Genomic DNA, 19,072 nt, shown 5'->3' with positions numbered 1-19,072 from the left:
CAGACCCTAATCCTGTACATCTACAGTAAGCGGAGGAATCAAAGTGTGATGGAAGTATAGACAATTCTGCTTCTCCAGAAAGTAGGATCTGACATGTTAGTACATTGAGCCCGTTTGGATAGCAGCCTTGTTTATTCAGAGAACTTCTCCAGCATTGTTTAGCTATAGCAACACAACCAACTGAACTCATAGGAGTGTCCCGAGCCTGAGCAATCCCAGTCCTGAGAGATGGGGCTATAGAAGTGTATATTGGGGTGACCAGGAGGGGAGGATACTGAGGGGGGCCTGTAAACAGTGATTCAGGACAGTCACTCCAAAATGAATCACTTTTCAACACTTTTCTTGAAGAACTGATATTTAAACCTATCCGTCATTAGACATATTTATATTCAATGGGTTTATATGTCATAGTAACTGTCACTATTGGTTGTGTGTTTTGAGGGGGTGGGGGAGACATGGTGGAAAAGTATACTCCCAGCTTATACTGTGGAATGAGTTTACTTCAAGCTGTTCCACTCAACCAACTCCATTCTCATGACATTCCAAACCAGCACAAAACATAGTAAAGATAAAGCATCTGATCAATGTTGGCTGAATTAAAAAAAAAAAAATCTGGCCATGAGGCAAAGCTTCCCCCCTGGCCAGTAGAGAACTTGCCGTCTCTGCCTGGCACGGTTCATTCCACCTCCCCCACCACCCCAATCAGCATGCCCTCTCCTTCCAGCCCTCTGCTTACGGTGTCCATCGAGAGTGGGCACCTATCCCAGCCACCAAAAAGACTCTGGAAGGTTTGCTTCCTACATTCCCATTTTCTTACCATGTAGCAGAAGGGTGGATTCAAACACACCCAAATAAAAGCGTGACTTTTTAAACTCAGTATTCTACTAAACGGAATTCTTTGAAAACACACTTTTCCGTTGCCACATTACAATGATAATTCATGTTCACAATAGTGACCTTGAAGGTCTATCAGATTCTGAGAAACCTAATGAATAATTAAGAGAATGAAATGGTTTTCAATAGGATTTCATGCTTAATGCATTTTGTATTCTAACACTTTCGATGGATGGTCACAGTTGATTGTCTAATGCCCCAGTCACGTGAGTAAACAGAGGATTTGCTATCTTTCAATGGTCCTGCCATGGTTAAGTTATTTGGGAGCATATTAAACCAAAATCTGAGTTGTGTTGCAAATCCTTATCCAACCCCAGGCTAGACAAGCATGCTGCCACATGAGCTGCAGCCACAGGGAGCTGTTGGATAGCTGGAACTACTCAGAACCCATCCTTCTCCTTCACGATTCAAAAGAAAATAATTGTTGGAATTAAGGACAATTATAAATAAAATGATATTCTGAAATATTGTTCTTAAACTTGAGGAACTATTTGGCTGTTGTCCATTCTAACATGCTTAAAGAACACAAGATAGATGTCAAAAATTATCCTCTTCCAGGTGCCACCTCATATCTCAGTGAAGCCTTACTCCTGTCGCTTTCTCTTTCTGCTCCTGTTATTCTTAGATGCAAAGCCCTATTTGGAGAAAACTCAAAATCACAAAAACTTACAGTGGAAACAAATCATGTCCAATCCCTGTATTTGGCAGTTGAAACACTAAGATCCCGAAAGATGATATGACTTGCCCAAACCTAGATAGCAAGTTAGAGAGCCCCAGTGAGAATCTGTATTTCCCAATTCCAAGGAAAGCTGCACGAAAGCTAGTAACTTCTAACGAAAGCTCTTACCTATCACGGCCAAAGAAACTGAAAACAAGCACTGGGAAATGGTATTCTGATAAACGCAATTGACTAGTAAGGTGGAACTACCATGTGTTCTATTTTAAATATCTGCACTGAGAGGCTTTAAGTAGCTATAAGCAGAAACTTAAAGCACACATGGCACTGTCTTTAGGATCTGAAGCATTGGGGATATACGATTTAGTAATTTAGATCTTTTCATGAGTGCTCCTCCAGGCTTTGGTTCATCTTCGGCATGGAGGCCACGTCCACAAGAGAGTGTGGGCAGCTGGAGCCAACTCTTTCAAGGTTATGACAGGTGCAGGAAAGGCGATTATTTGGTGCAATAATTAAATCCTTCCAACTCACCTACCAACCCACCAACCCACATACACATGTATATACACAGCTGAAGCATTTGAAAATAAATAGGAGACTCATGCCATTACATCCCTAAATATTTCAACATGCATCTCCTATGAATAAGCAAGGACATTTTCGTAACTGGTGAGAAATTATATTTAGAAACCAAGATGGGGGGCAAGGTGTGTCCACTCATACTAGGGTGACACGTTGGTTCTAGGCCCTTTCAGTGGACAGATCTAGGAAAGACATATATATTTTTAACAGATGAGTTCATATGGATATTCTCAATTCAAATATAATCTCCCAGTGTTTTAATTTCTTTGATTTAATATTTGTTTTTGTATGTCTTTCCTCTTACACCCATAATCTTAGTTTGTAGTAATATAATATTTTTTTCCTAATCCAGAATTACATATTTGTGTTCTTCTGGTTCAGAATTATTATATTAACAATAAGTTTAAGATGTCTTTCTATTCATTTATCCTTAGATCATATTCCGCAAAGGATGTAAAATGAGAATACTGATTCTGTTCTCTGTGTAGCTATGTTACCACATTTGAAATAAAATAAATCCGTTTGTCCCAATTTATTTTCCATTTTAGGAGGTTATTTTTGTCTTGATTTTAACTTTTTGAATAGGTAAAACATTTACATGATCCCAAAGTAAAAACTGTAGGGAAAGGTAACCGAACTCACAGAACTTTCACTTCCATCCCTCTTCCTTCACTTCGTTCCCCCGCCTCCTACAGGTAACGATTTTCATTGCTTCTTTTTGAAAATAAAAGCAAATACCTAAATACATTATGTCTTTTTTTCTTAAACACAAAATACTGCATACTGTATGTACTGCTATATACTAGCTTTTATAAAAAAAAAAATCTAAATGTATATTCTAGAGATGATTTCAGTTCACAGACATTTTACTTTGGTTTTTTTATGACTTTCCAGTCTCTAATTCGTGTATATACTACAGTTTATTTGCTCGCTTTGCTGTTGGTGGACATTTAGGTTGTTTTTAATCTTTAGCTACTACAAACAATGTCGTGTTGCACACACTTGTGTGAATTTTTGGGGATGTATGTTCAGGGTGGATTCTTAACAGTGGGATTGCTGGGTTATACATAATTTTGCTAAATTTTTCCAAATGCTCTTGCACAGAGTCTGTCCTATTTTTGTGGTTCCACTCTCAGTCTTAATATTCCAGGGTATTTTATCAAACTTTTAGATTCAGGAGAGTTTTAATTTGCATTTCTCTTATTAAAAGGGAAAGTGAGCATCATTTCACATGTGTGAGGGGCAACTTATGTTTCTTTTTCTCTGTTCTCACAGTTCTCTCTGTTCATGACTCTTGTCCATATTTCTATCCAGTTTGGGGGCTCATTTTGTGTAAGTTTTTATGTGTAAGATAACTTGCAAATGTTCTCTCCCCATTTGTCATTTGTCTTTTTGACTTGCATATGGTATTTCATTTTGTTTGTTTATTTTTAGGGGGTAAAATTTATCAATGTTCTTCCAGTTTTATTCCTGGATTTTGAGAGGCTTTCTTCACTTCCAGGTTATAAAGTAATTTACCTGTGCAATACTTCTTTGGTTTCACACTTTACATTTGGGTCTCTGATCCACTTGGAGTTTATTTCAATGTGAGATTTAGATTCAGTTTCACCCTTTTCCAAGTGACTTTCTATTTGTCACAACACCGCTTATTATTAAAAGCCCTTTTTTTCTCTCAGACAGAAATAACCTGATTTAGTTTTAGACACTGACTTGCTATAATGCAACATACAGAAACTAAGGAACAACTAACCATCTGGGGAGAAATGAGATCCACAAATAGACACTTTTACTCTGCTGTGGAACACACCCACTCCTTCATAATTTGGAATAGAGAGGAACAATGCTGAGAACAGTGTATATGCACTGTCCCTCACTGGCCTCTCCACATCCAGGCTTTGTCCTGCCCAGCTGCTTCCTCGGTCCCACCTATATCCCCGTAAAAGGCCTTCCTAAACCTTTTTCTTTTATGCCCTTTTGGCTTTCGAGTGTGCCATGTGTGTCCTGCCAGAGCTTGCCTGACACCAACAGAATTTCAATCATATATCAATCTATGAGCAAAAAGGTGGGCAACAAGGCCCTACCCCAAATTAGAGAGTTTACAGAGGAAAGCCAAAAAAACCAGAAAAACAAAAAACAAAAAGAAAAAGAAAAAACAAAAAAAAACAGTCAATGAGGTCACACCTCACCTAGAAATCCAGAGTGGTGTTATTTCTCTTGATTATCTCCCTTAGTCACTATGCAAAGCTCTAGTGTCATTTGTGATTGTTTTCACAAATCAAGCCCATCCTCAAAGGTTTAAAGTTGAAATCTTTCTAGCACATCAAAGATCGAGTTCCCTGCCTCCAAAGACAATTCCACTGACAGCATTCCTGAAATGTTGTAAGCTGGCATTGCTTTGAAGTCAGACACCAGCACGTGCAGACTCTGGTCTGTTGGCTTAAAAAACAAAAACACTATTCCCATTTCTTACAGCCAAGCCCGGAGTGTTACTTCTTGGGTATATTTCTTTACTCTAATATTTCTATACTTAGCTTTTAAAAGTCTCTAGCGAAGTTATCTAAGTACCTCGACCTGTTGTTATAAGTTGCTTAGTTGACCAGTGGGAAACTTCCATTGGAGGTTTATTATTCTACTGCTGTGTCATGTTCAGAGTTACGACTTAGCTTTGTTTCCGTGAATAAATCTTAGCTGTCTCATTATGATATAATGTAAAAATGAAAGGCTCTATTTCCCATTTTATAAGGGGGACTCTACCCAGTGCCCTGTTTTGAGCAGCAGTGACGGAGAGTGGGAGAGAGCAGACAGAATGCATTCCTGCCTGGTACCTGTCCTGTTCCTTTTATGATCTCATCTTACAGCAAGTGTCTGATTTGGAATCTATCTTTGAGTTAAAGGATTAATATAACAATGTCATGGTGGAAGGGGCATTAAAAGTCATCTAATCTGGCCTCCATATTTTACAGGGAGGAAGCTGTACCTCTATAAAGATGTTCAGAGAGCCATGGCCATGCTGAGTTAGAGGTTTCCAGTATGAACAGGTTAGAGTCTTTACTTCCAGCTCAGCTCTGAAAGGGGAAATTGGTACCTGGTCTCAAGTATTGCAGAGTTACCCCCCGGGCGTACAATGTCTGGGAGGTAGAGACTGTCTGAAAGGTGGGAAAGAGGGAAAGTACTCTCCCTTCCCAAAGGAGAAAATTCTTCCTCACCTTCCAATTGTCAAAGTCTAGAATTCTGCCATTAGAGCATCATTCCTTCAACTTTTGGGCCCAGTCCAGGAGACTGGACTAGGCAGCATTCTAACATAGTCAAACTCCTCTACTGTCTAATTCCAAATTACTTTTCAGCTATCTCCCCTTGGGCTCTGGAAGGAGACAGAACAGAATTTTGGATTCTGATGCAATCACTTACCAGCAATGTGACATGTGCATAGACTTAACTTTTCTGGGTCTCAGGTTCTTCATTCATAATTGGGGATAATAACAGCTCAGAACTCAGGGATTAAACAAGCTTAATACATGAACAGTGACTAGCATAGCTGTGGCCTCAATGACTACTTTCAACAAAGTTGAAAGACTCATATTTCTGCATTTCAAAATTTACTACAAAGCTGTAGTAATCAAGATAGTGTGGTACTGGCAAAAGGATAGACAGATCAATGGCATAGGAGAATCTAGAGATATACCCTTACGTTTATGGTCAACTGATTTTTGGCACAGGAGCCAATGGGGAAAGAACAGTTTTTTCAACAAATGGTGCTGGGACAACTAGATATATGAAAAATAATGAAGATGGACCCCTACCTCATACTATATACAAAAATGAACCAAAAATGGACCAAAGACATAATGTAAGAGCTACAATAACGAAATTCTTAGAGACATACGAGTAAGACTAAAGTTTTATGATCTTGGATTACAAATAGTTTCCTCGGTATGACACCAAAAGCACAAGCAACCAAAGAAAATATAGACAAATGGGTATTAATAAAAATTAAAATATTTTTGGCTGCAAATGATATCATCAACAAAGCTCTCATCCAGAATGGAGAATTTGCAAGTCATTTATCTGGTAAGAGACTTACATCCAGAATTTATAAAGAACTCTTGCAAATCAACATAAAAAAGACAAATAGCTCAATTTAAAATTAGACAAAGAATTTGAACAGACATTTCTTCACAGAAGTTATACAAAGAGCTAATGAGCACATGAAAACATGCTCAATATCATTACTACTTAGAAAAACACTAATCAATACCATTATGAGATACTATTTCACATCCAGCAAGGTGGCTATAATGAAAAAGAAGGTCAATAACACGTGTTTCCAAGGATGTGGAGAAACTGGAACCCCCCCTGAAATTCTGGTGGGGAATGTAAATAAAATACTGTGCCTGCTTTGGAGAATGCGTTTTGCTATTCTTCAAAATGTTCAACACAGAGTTACTATGTGACCCAGAAATTCCACTCCTAAGTATATACCCAAGAGAACTGAAAGCATACATCTACATAAAAATGTGTACATGAGTGTTCATGGCTGCATTATTCATCATAGCCAAAAAAAAAAGAAAAAGAAAAAAATACAACCGAAATGTCCACCATCTGTCAAACGGATAAATAAAATGTTGTATGTCCATACAATGAGATATTATTTAGCCATAAAAAGGAGTCAAGTATTAATACATGATACAAAATGGATAAATACTAAGTTAAGGAAGACAGACACAAAAGGCCAAATATTGTGTGATTGCATTTAAAGGAAATATCCTGAAAAGGTACATCTATAGAGACAAAAAAAAAAAAAAAAAAAAAAGATTAGTGGTTGACTAAGGTGGTAGGAGGGAGTATTCCTAATGGTTTCTTTTGGAGATGATGAAAATGTTCTGAAATTAGGAGTAGTGATAGACTCATAACACGGTGACTACACTAAACATCATTGACTTGGATACTTTTAAAGGATGAAGTTTATGGCATGTAGATCATCTGCTAATAAATCTCTTTTAAAAGAAGAATGCACACTCCATATTACAGTATCTGATGCTGATGGCTTCCCATAAGACTAGTCCCTCATCCACTCCATTGAGTTAGGTGTGAACCCTGTTATGTGTTGCACACACACATACCATATCAAGGGCCCTTTCACCCATATAGATACACAGCATTCTGTGACTAACACACGTACACCCACATGAGAATAAAGAATATCACAAGAGTAGTGCAGTTGACAGGTGAGAGGATGTAGAATTCACCAAGTGCAATAGAACCTGAGTAAGAGGCAGGGAGGCGTCAGGAATACCATAGGTAGGTAAAAGGACATTAATGAGTGTAAGATAAGAAAAATAACAGCGTGTTGAAGGGAAACTGCTTTGTAAATTGAGAAAAACCATACAGTTACTGAGCAAAATCATCAAGGACATCAAGTCTGGTGTCTTTTTGGAGTGGTTATCAAAAGAAGCAACAGGAAATCAAACTTAAAAAACTAGCTGCAGTAACTTAAACTTCTTTTGTAAATCATAAAGAATCACAGGAAAACACATAATCAGAAATTATTTTGAAGAAGTTAAAAAACGACTTCAGTAAAAAGTAAGACTGGCATCAAAAGGTTTCTGGTTAATGATCAGGGCAGGACTTAGGGAAAAGTACACATGCAAGAAATAATTATCGTAAGTCCGCTGTGTGCTGCGTTACTTCAGCTTCTTTTACTTCCTGTCTGATAAGGTATGTGCATTAAGTTGTGTGTATTAACATTAATATAATAAATGAGCAATGTACTATCTCCGAAAGGAGCCAACAGCCTCAAATGTACTATGAAAGTGTATTTATAATAACGGACACCTGTGTTAATCTCCTTTCACAAGGAATACAATAGCGTCTTCCTTGAAGCAGCACCTTTTGATAAAGTGAATAATTTAGTGCTCACCACATCATTTATTTCGTATCCCTCTGATGTACCAGCAAGTGCGAATCCCTTTCAATTAATATTCTATTACTTGTACAAAACCATTTGCCAGTAAATGTACTTTTGGAGGGCAGTAAAATTAGATGGAATCATGGATGCAAAATTTGGACGACGTTTAAGATAGAAACACTACTCATAACACCTTTCAAAGATTTTATTCAACTCTAGCCAATCCAAGTCTACAAATAAAGAATGAAAAACACTATGTGTCCCGCTCTGTCCTCACTTTCACAGAACTTAAACTCTTGCACAGCAGAAAAACTTACACAAGAGGATTAAAAGAACAAAAGGGTACATGAGCATATGCCATAAAGAGGTGATGCAAAACTTTACACAATTCCCACCCTAAGAACAACGGTGGTGTTCAATTGTGAAGCGTGTGTCTACATCATGCCGAAAGGGGCACCTTTCACGTGATGGCAACGGTAGATTGGTAATTTATTACAATTTTTTGGAAGATGGGAGTAAAGTGTCTTAAGAAAGAAGTGGGTGTTTCTTCTAACTAGCAGAGAAGCCACTGGGACTAGAGGCAGCGTGAGCAAAGCCATTTGGTGCAGGCCAGGTGATGAACTCCTTGAGAACAGAGCTTTTCTCTTACTCAGCTTTATGCAAACAGGCTTACTGAAGTCTTACGTTATAAGAGTTATAACTGAGTTATAAACAGGAAAACATTATTTTACTTTGTTCAATCATGCTTCAAGCATTCTATGTCGGGTCTTCCTTGCCTGATCCTTAACCTCAGGGGCAGGGTCTATCTCGTTCCAGTCCCTTTTAGTGATTAATACTTAGTCCAATCCAGTTCAAAACCTAATGTCACACCGACTCAAATCACTTCTTCCCTTCCACCGCACAGCCTACAGCTAGCTGGCTGCTGCAAGATTGCATCGTATGTCTTCTGGTTCTACTCCTCCGTTGGAAGTCGGAAGCAGGCCAGGAGGGATAAAGGAAGGTGGCATTTCTTACAGAACAGGCTTCCTTTTTAAAGAAGATCTAAGTTAATGGAGAGACATCCCATGTTCTTGGGTCTAAAGATTTAATACTGTTAAGATGGCAACATCCCCAAATTGATCTATAGACTCAATGTAATCACTGTCAGAATCCCAACTGCCTTTTTTTTTTTTTTTTTTTTTTTTGCAGAAACTGATAAGTTGATCCTAAAATTCATATGGAAATGCAAGGGATTCATAATAGCCAATTATCATGCCAAAGAAGAACAGAGTTGGAGGGCTCACACTTCCTGATTGCTAAACTTCCTGCAAATACAGTATTCAAGAAAGTGTGATACTGACACAAAGATAGACTTACAGATCAATGGAATAGAATCGAGAGTCCAGAAGCAAACCATTACAGTTACAGTCAATTGATGTGAATTCCAAGACAATTCAATGGGGGAAAAGAACAGTCTTTTTAATAAATGGTACTCAGACAATGGGATATTCACAAGCAAAAGAATGAAGTTGGACCCTGACCTAACACCATATATAAAAATTAACTCAAAATGAAGCGTAGATTTAAATGTAATCATTTGGGGGTGATGCAAATATTCTAAAAGTAGATAATGATGATGGTTATACAACCGCACGAATACACAAAAAACCATTGGATACTACTCTTTAAATGGGTAGATTTTATGGTTTGTGAATCATATCTCAATAAGATGACTTAAAAAGGATTTAAATGAGTTACTAGAAAAAAAATAGAGTTGGATATTTATATACTCTACAGTCAAAGGCCTTTCTAAGCATGTCAGCGAGGTAAAATTATAACAAAAAATGATTTATATACTTGATTGTGAATTATTTTTAAAGTCCAAGAACTCCAGAAAAGCTGATCCCCCATCTCCTCAGATAGAAGTTGGTTCGTAGATAAGCATGATACTTAATATGGGTCAATGAGATACAAAGAACAGTTTGCTGTGGGCTTTTGAGCAGTTTCTAGAAGTATCATTTCTTTTCTCTGGCCTTTGCCACATCTGGATATGAGGCCCAGACCTTCACATCCATCTCCAATATATCTCAAGCTGACCCCAGGGAAGGGCAGAAAAAAAGAGGATTACAGGGAAATGAAGCCAGCGTCACCAGATTTAGCCAGCCCCAAACCCCTCTTCTTCTGGACTCAAAGCTATAAACCTATAACTTTCATTATTATTTCAGCAGGATTGAAAGGGGTTTTCTAGAATTAACCACCACAGGTAGGTTTACTCTACCACCCCCTGCCCCTGCAAAAAAAAAGGGGGAGGGGAGTACAAATAGAAAATGGCTTTAATTGTCTTCCTTTGTCTTTAAAATATTCTGTTGGGTTTCCTTTCCCCACCCATGGACGACATTTGGGCAGACATTGTAGTTTTTTGAATGGGGATAGAATTCAGAGGGTGAAAGCTTGAATGGGAAAAAGAATTACATTTTTATTTTCACTGACCTCTAACTGAAAGTTACCATTACCTACATCAGAAAATGTTGTGATGGTGGCCCCCTGGGTTGAAGACACCAGTGAACTACAAATGTTCCTCATGAAAGAGCTGGGATTGGATGCTTGCCACAATGGAAGGCATGACAGCCAGCCAGTGTCAGTCAAATGAGAACTAGTGACACAAATGATACCAGCGTGGCGAAAAGCTCTTTGCTCTTTTCCTTTACTCTTTCCTATCCCTGCTCTGACTACGGAAGAGCCAGAAGACGTTCATGCGCATTTACTTCCCACTGCTGGAACAGGCAGTGACTCGTCAGAATCCATACCTGCCATAAACAACTAGCCCTACCTCTGATGTCACTCCATGGGCCATAGCCCCTGGATTTTTTTCGTTGTGTGAGTTACGTTCACAAATATCGGTTTGCGCTAGACAAAAGAATTAAGTGAGTTAACAGCCTGAGGCACCAGAAATAAAGGATGTTACTTTGGTCACTGACTTTTGTATCTTTTTCAGGAAACAAAGTATAAGCTTCAGATTAATTCCATGAGGCGTAGTGATCACAGACTCTGTAACATTATTTAAATTAGAAAAGTTTCTAATATCACACATGGAGAGACTTCTAATGACCTGGACTGAAGACCAGACACAGAAGCATATCGCTCTCAGCATCATGAAAATCATGGCCAAAGCAAAAAGTCTGTTTACAATGTTGAAAGAAAAGGCTGCACCTGATGACGATATTGCATTTCCTGCTAGCTCTGGGTGGTTTAAATGATTCAAGAATTATTATTCATGACATAATGTGAAAGTGAGTGATGAGTCTGTGAGTGCTGATGTGAAGGCAGCTGAAGAATTTTTGGAAACGCTAGATAAGCTGATTATGAAGGAAAATTACTTGCCAGAGCAAATATTCAATATAAATAAAAATTCCCTATTCTGAAAATGGATGTGTGAAAGGACTTTCATCCGTAAGGAGGCCAAGTCAGTGCCAGGTTTCAAGGCTTCTAAGGACAGGACAACAGTCTTGCTTGGGGGCAATGTTGCAGCCTATAGATTGAAATCCTTTGTGATCTGGCACAGGAAGAACCCCAGGGCTTTCAAGCATATCCATAAGTACTTACTGCCAGTGGATTATAGAAACAATAAGAAGTCATGGACGACCTAGCTCCTCCTCCAAAATGGTCTTCTGAATTGCAACGCCAACGAAATGGAGAAGTACTATTTGGAGAATAATACCTTTCTAGATTTTGCTGATTATTGATAATGCTTCTGGCTATCCTCCTTTTATTGGCGATCTTCATCCCAATACCAAAGTGGTGTTTCTCCCTCCAAACATTACTTTTTTGGTCCACCCCATGGAACGAGGAATTATAGCAGTTTTTAAGACCTGCTATCTGAGGACCTTTGCCCAGGCTATTGCTGCAACTGAGGAAAACATTGATGTAATTCTGGAAGGATTACAACATCTATGGCTGCATCAAGAACCTGGCTTGGGCTTGGGGTGATGTCACCAAGGAGTGTGTGAATAGCATCTGGAAGAAGGCACTCAAGAGGTTTGGCCATGACTTCAAAGGGTTTGCCAAGGATGAGGAGGTTGCAAAAATCAGCAAGGCTGTGGTTGAGATGGCTAACAACTTGAACCTGGGTGTGGATGGGATGACACTGAGGAGCTCCTAGCGGGGGTTCCTGAGGAACTGACTAGGGAGGGGGTGTTGGAACTGGAGCAGGAATACATAGCTGAAGGAGAGGCAGGGAAAAGGAAACTGCAGGAGGAGAAAAAGAAGAACCCCCAAAGAAATTCATAGGGAAGGGGTTAGCAGAAGCTTTTGCAGATCACAACAAGCTCCTTAAAATGTTTGAAAACATGGATCCCAACAACGAAAGGTTTTCATTAGTAGAGAGGAATGTCCATGGTGCATTATCTGCTTCCAAGCAAATCTGTGATGAAAAAGAGAAGCAAACCAAGCAAACCACCAAGGACTTACTTCTGAAAGAGTGACACCTCCTCAAGAGCCCTGGGCAGGTCCTTCAGGAGGTGTTCCAGAAGAAGGTATTGTTACCTAGATAATGACGGCTCCATGGTGTTACTGCCCACATGACCTTCCAGAGGGACAAGAGGTGGAGGTGGAGACAGTGAAACTGGTGATCCTGACCCTGTGTAGGTCAAGGCAAAAGTGTGTGTCTGGGTCCTAGTTTTTAACAAAAAGATTTTAAAAGGCAAAAAAAAAAAAAAAATTAATAGCGAAAAGCTTATAGAATAAGGATATGAAGAAATGTTTTTGTACAGCTGAACAATGTGTTTGTGTTTTAAGATAAGTGTTATTATAAGAGTTGAAAGTTAAAAAAATTTTAAAGTTTATAAAGTAAAAAAGTTCAGTATGCAAAGGTTAATTATTGAAGAAAGAAAAATAGTTTTAAATAAATTTACTGTACCTAAGTGTACATGTTTATAAAGTCTACAACATGGTACAGTGATGGGGAACCGATTGCTATATGAAATGTTTACTTTCATATTTTCCAACTAGGAGGGATTTAATTATACAATTATCAAGAGGTTCTAGCATGGGCTTTTAGTGTTAGATATTTATTGTTTTTTGTTTGTTTGTTTGTTTGTTTTCAATACATTTTTATTCTAATAACTCCAAAGAAGCAAGAGCGTGCATAGATGACAAAAAATTATATTAATGTAACTTAATTCATTTATATGTTAAAAACATTGTAATTTAAAACACTACTATAATTCTGTCATAGCTTCAGGGTTTTTAATTCAAATCTTGATTTGTATGCTGTTTGAAGTGCAAACTTTGGTTTTGGAATTAAACCTACATTTCAAATGCTAAAGAATAATTCAAAAAGAAGTATTTAATGTCTCATTGTTTTCTTTCTCTCAAGAGGAAAAAGAAGTATTCCGCTGGAATAAAGGCTAAATTGCAGTGATAATTTAAATACTTGGAAAAGAAGAGATTAAGAAGTGCAGTTATATGAAGAATGAAACATCTGATTCTGGATTTGGGGGACTGAATTGTTAACTAAACCTGGCAATCACTCTTCTGTAAATTGTTAAATGGTTAAAATTAATATGAGACCTACATTTTCTCTTGCTTTGGAATTTAGCCAGTATTCTACATATTTTATCTACAGTGATAATTGTTTTCATTTGTTTTCAACCAGATAAAGATAATTAAAGTTATGCTGACAAGATACTCAAGAGGAGGGAAAAAAAATATGCTATCTCTATATATCTCTTTATCTATCTATCATAATCAAAGCAAATTTTTAGTTTATTTTGAAATGAAATTCTATGGCCTAAATCTGGAGATCTTTCCTAATTCCCTAATAGGTTGGGAAATTTATGATTAAGAATGTACATTTTTTTAGCAGATTGGTGGTATTTTTACATAATGTTTATATGACTGGACCAACTTGATTTCCAAGTTTTCAATTAGAGTGAAAAATAATCCATCTGCTATAATCCTCAGAAGTGAAACTGGGCAAAAAAAGTGGATTCAGCATTCTTACAGTTCAATGGCCCAATGGTGTATAACTGATTTACAAATGTAAATGATAGCTGAGGTCTCAGTCACTCTAATTTACTGGTTACAACATTATCTGCATAGGCTGATTGGCAATAGGAAGAGAGCCTCCAGCTGGTGAGAATTGCATTATGGCTCAAAGTTTGCCTTTGGCTGGTAGCTCGGTGGTTATTGCTCCATGCTAAGAAGGCTAACCAAACCAGCCTTGTCAGGTTCACAGCCAGCCACATTGCTAACTCCTTTCAAATACCCTACAATAGATGCAAATCTGTCACTACTGTTAGAAACACAACTCCAAGAGAATGCCTTAACAGTGGGGGGTAGGGGGTGGGATAGTGTTTTATCAATCCACTATCACAGCCACCACCAGGCTGGGGCGCAAGATAAAAGAAACAGAAAAAGGTCCTCTTCGTTCTCGCTACCATCTCTCTGTAGAATTCTTGGCAAGCAATAGAACCTCTCTATTCCCTATTTGCTATTTGTATGATGAAAATAACATCAACTGTTAAGAGTGATGGAAAGATCAATTGGCTTAATCACGTAGCATTTTTAATTCTTTGCAGGTATTATTTAAACCTGAGCTGGAGCTCAGTCAATAAAAAGGGTTTATTTGGTTCCCGCAATATATAGATTACAATATAGTCCTAAGGACTTCTGGGATTCATAAAGGAAGTAGAGGACACAGCTCTGCTCTCAAGGAATCATTATATTCCAGGTGAGATAGGACGAACAACCCAGCATACTAACAAAAATATAACCAACGGTAGCCACTGGCAAGGATGCTGATGTTCCTCGAATGGTCCATGACCAGATTCAGAGATGGTGAGAGGGAAGATCTGCTAGAGGCAAGGAAGGAGAACTAGGCTTATCGGATGAGTTCACTACTGAGAGTTTAATTATTTTGGTAAATCATTTTTGCGTCATCTCATGCTACTATGTAATTTTTACTGGAAAGGTTTTATTATACTGAAAAAATAAACTTTTATGACAAAAAAATGATAGATTCAATCTAGCGATATGTTAATTATCACTAAAATTGTCACTTTTGTTTCCATCCATTTCCCCAAGAAAAGAATATTCACCTGTACATAAATGATGGTCTAAATGACACTGATGAGTTACAATACAAAAGTAGCAGATACTGTGTTTCCCTGACAATAAGACCGGGTCCCATATTAATTTTTGCTCCACTCGGGTGTATTTTCAGGGGATGTCCTATTTATTCATGTACAACAATCTACATTTATTCAAATACATTCATGTCATCTTCTGGAACATCGTCATAATGTACTAAATGCATCCGTTTGGCTGAGATCTTAACTGGGGCTTATTTTTGGGGTAGGTTTTATTTTCAGGGAAACACGGTAGCAATATACATACTGCACAAGCTACTGAACCCGAGAGATACATAATCACAGCTTACTTCCCCCACCGGCAGCTGAAGAAATTACATTAAATCAGAGATTACATTAAGAAGACTAGTCGCTAAGCAACACCTTCAAATTTCAAAGGAGAAAAACCCTACATTTAGCTATTAAGTGTATATTCATCAAAAAATGAAGAAAAAAAGTCTTCATAAACTGATTTGTGCAGCATCTACTAAAGTAAAATAAAAATCCGGAGCAGGTTATGTCCAACTGACATTCTTGAAGCTCAGACTGTGTTACAGACCTGCAAGTCCTATTGTCTGTACCACGTCTGCCTGAATTGCCCTCTCTATTACTTTCTACCAGAATGTCCCTTTTGCTTCTAGAAAATTTGTTTTGTAATCTGAATTGGGCTTATGTGGGTATGTTTACTGTATGATCACCATTATGATTTATGCTGCATACTTCAACTTAAAAGAAAACAAGCCTTATTTGAGACTAACTTTCATGAATTATTACCATATTTACTTATCTAATAACCAGGTCTCTATCTTTCAAATGCTTCAATGTGCTTATCTATATACCTGGGTACCTGTACAGAAAGCTGTTATATCTCTGTCGTCCATTTCTTTGTGTAATTTTAGTTTACTTATGTTTATTCACTTTTCCCTAGGAAACTTTAATTTCTTTGCCTGCCATCTCCTTTGTAACTCTCCTACTCTGAGGTAGAGTAGGCAATGGTGTGTTGGCAAACCAGCTCTCAAAAGAAAGAATCCCTGATGAGAAGTGATGGTCAATTTCTGTAGTGTAAATACTCCCAATGGCCAAGTTCCAAGGTTTAACATCCAGCTCACAAAATTCTTGAATATTTAACAACAGACTCTCATTAGAAGAGCCAGCTCCAGCCACAGACATAAGCAACAAGATCATTGCTAGTTTTGCACCAATTTACAACAGCCTTTTCACTAACTGCTCATTCACTTTTACCACCACAAAGTTCTTCCAGCTGCAGGCACAGACACTCATAACATATTTCAGTGTGGAATCAATGATGGGTGAAAATTGTTCCTTCTGTGCATCCCTGTACGGCTAAAGCTAAATAAGCCAATTTGCTGAATTACTTAGAACCAAGTATGTATTGCATCACAAACAGATATTTCCCACTTGTCAGAAAATGTTATAGAGCCAAGGCACCAATTGCTGTTTATTTTCTGCCACAAGTGCAGACTAAACAGAACGGATATTCAATAAGCTGTATTAAACTGAAGGATGCATTTTCAAAATGGTGAGGGGGTGAATAAACAGTCGACATTAATGTCAGAGGGAATTATGGGTATGAACACTTTTTGTCTGCTACTGTATAAACCTGCACCTGCTACAAATGTTCAGTGATATAAATAATGACTATATAGATGGGTTTTGCTCTTGGAAGTTCAAACACAGAAAGGCAACTGACATTTTCAATGTCAACATTTTGGAGGGCAGTACTTTTCCTGATCTATGAAGCTGGTTATTATTTCAGCATGCACTGATCAGACGAAAACAACCAGAAGGAGCAAAAAAAGTTAAAAGAGCTGAAATATGGTGGGAAATATCCTTTTTAAAAACACTGATTCTACTGAAAATAAAAATCCAGTTCTCTTCTATTGTAATCAAATGAAATATGAGGTGGAGAAAAGGGACACCGTAAAAATTCTCTCCCCAAATCATCATGACTTCAAATTTTCAGGGGCCAGCGGACATGACTGGCAACTAAATGCTAGCCCTCTGACCGCTTCCTTTCCTCTCTCTTCTGTCCCCAGTTCCACTGGCATTTGAGCTTGAAATTGGACCATCATTTCTACAACTTTCTTCTCTAAGTCTGGATTTCCTAAGGAGTTATGAAAAGTATTAGGACATCAGAATGGCAACTGGTACAAGCTTGGGGATGATTTCACTGTTATGACTATCTGACTTTTGATCTTATGTTGATGGGGGAGATTGCTATTAAAGGAGTCAGTCACAACCACGTTTTCTAATGAAAACTTTCATCAGAAAGTCTACTCTCACAACACACCACCGCAAAAGAGGAAAGTAAGCTGGAAGGTAGGTATATAAGAGATGGAAGAAGGTAGGTGCATCAGAGAAAAAGAAAGATCACAAGTGACATAGAGTGAGAGTTGCATAATGTCTCCTCCTCTGTCACCATAGTTTGTAGTGGTTCCAACAGTAGGAAGATAGGTATGTGAGAGAATAAGAATGGAGGGGTTGTGTGTGCAGGAAAGAAGTGGGTGTGGCTATAGAGGCTTGCACTGATGGAAATGTTTTACTTCTTTATTTTATCAATGTTAATATTTTGGTTGTGATATTGTGCTGTATGTAGTTTTGTACAATGTTACCACAGTGGAAAACTGGTAAAGGATCCATAGGATCTCTCCATATTATTCTTACAACTACAGGTGAATTTGTAATTACCTCAAAATAAAAAGCTACAGTAAAAACTATTTGTGAAAAAAATCTTGAACTCAATAAATCAGCTACATAATTTACTATATGAAATAGTGGCATTACACATCGGTGGGGTAAAGGGTTATCACTATATGATACGAGGGTGATTAAATTATCTACTGCTACATAACAAATTACCTCAAAATACAGTGGCATAAAACAATGACCACTTTCTTTTCTCCCAGTTCTGTGGGTCAGGAATTTAAGCTCATCTGGGTAGATTTTAATCCACATGGTGTTGGTTGGTGTCATTCACTCAATCAGGTGGGGGAAGGTGGGCCTGGAAATTCTAAGAAGGCTTCATTCACAAGTCTGGTGCTTCAGTGCTCTCCACCTGGCCTCTCCGTCCACGTGGCGACCAGAGCTTCCTCACAGCATGGTGGTGTCATGTTCTTGCCAGGACAGCTGACTTTCAAGAGGAAGTATATGAATTAGTCAACATGGAAGCTACAGATCTCTTAAGTTCCAGCCTTGGAAATCACACAATATCACTCTGTCACAGTCTCTTGGGCCAAACAAATTACAGCTCAGACTGAAGGGGAGGAAAAATAGACTCCAACTCTCAATGGGAGAAGTGACAAAGAATCTGTGGCCATCTTACTGCACTATAGGGGGTGATTAATTAACTCTTTGAAAAAATACTTTCCTTTGTGGGTAGTATTTTTTTTTTAATTACATAATCAATTTTTTAAAATAGATATTGAGCTATTCAGGTTTTCTTGTTTATCTTGTCAGTTTGGGCAGGTTGTGTGCTCTAAGTATTTTGTCTATTTTATCTAAGTTGTCAAATGTATTTGCATAAAGCTGTTTATAATACTGCCAAATCATCATTCTAATGTTGTTAGGCTCTGTAGTGATATCCTCTTTTCCAAACATGTTATTGTTCATTTGTGCTTTCTTTTTTTAATTTCTTTTCTTTTCTCTTTTTTATTTTAATCAGTTAGCTGGGAGTCTGTCAATTTTATTACTCTCAAAGAATCAACTTTTGGCTCATATTTTATGGATTTGCTTTTTCTACACATCAATATGCTCTGGAGGGCTTTCCATATTAGTACATATAGATTTACCTCATTTTTCTTAATTGCTGCCACAGTATTTCATGTTATGGGCATGCCAGAATTTATTTGTTCATGGGCATTCTTATTGATTTCCTTCCTTTCTTTCTTT

Source organism: Rhinolophus ferrumequinum, chromosome 17 (genome assembly GCF_004115265.2).
Source record: "Rhinolophus ferrumequinum isolate MPI-CBG mRhiFer1 chromosome 17, mRhiFer1_v1.p, whole genome shotgun sequence".
NCBI lineage: Eukaryota > Metazoa > Chordata > Mammalia > Chiroptera > Rhinolophidae > Rhinolophus > Rhinolophus ferrumequinum.
Note: the sequence above shows the minus strand (reverse complement) of the source record.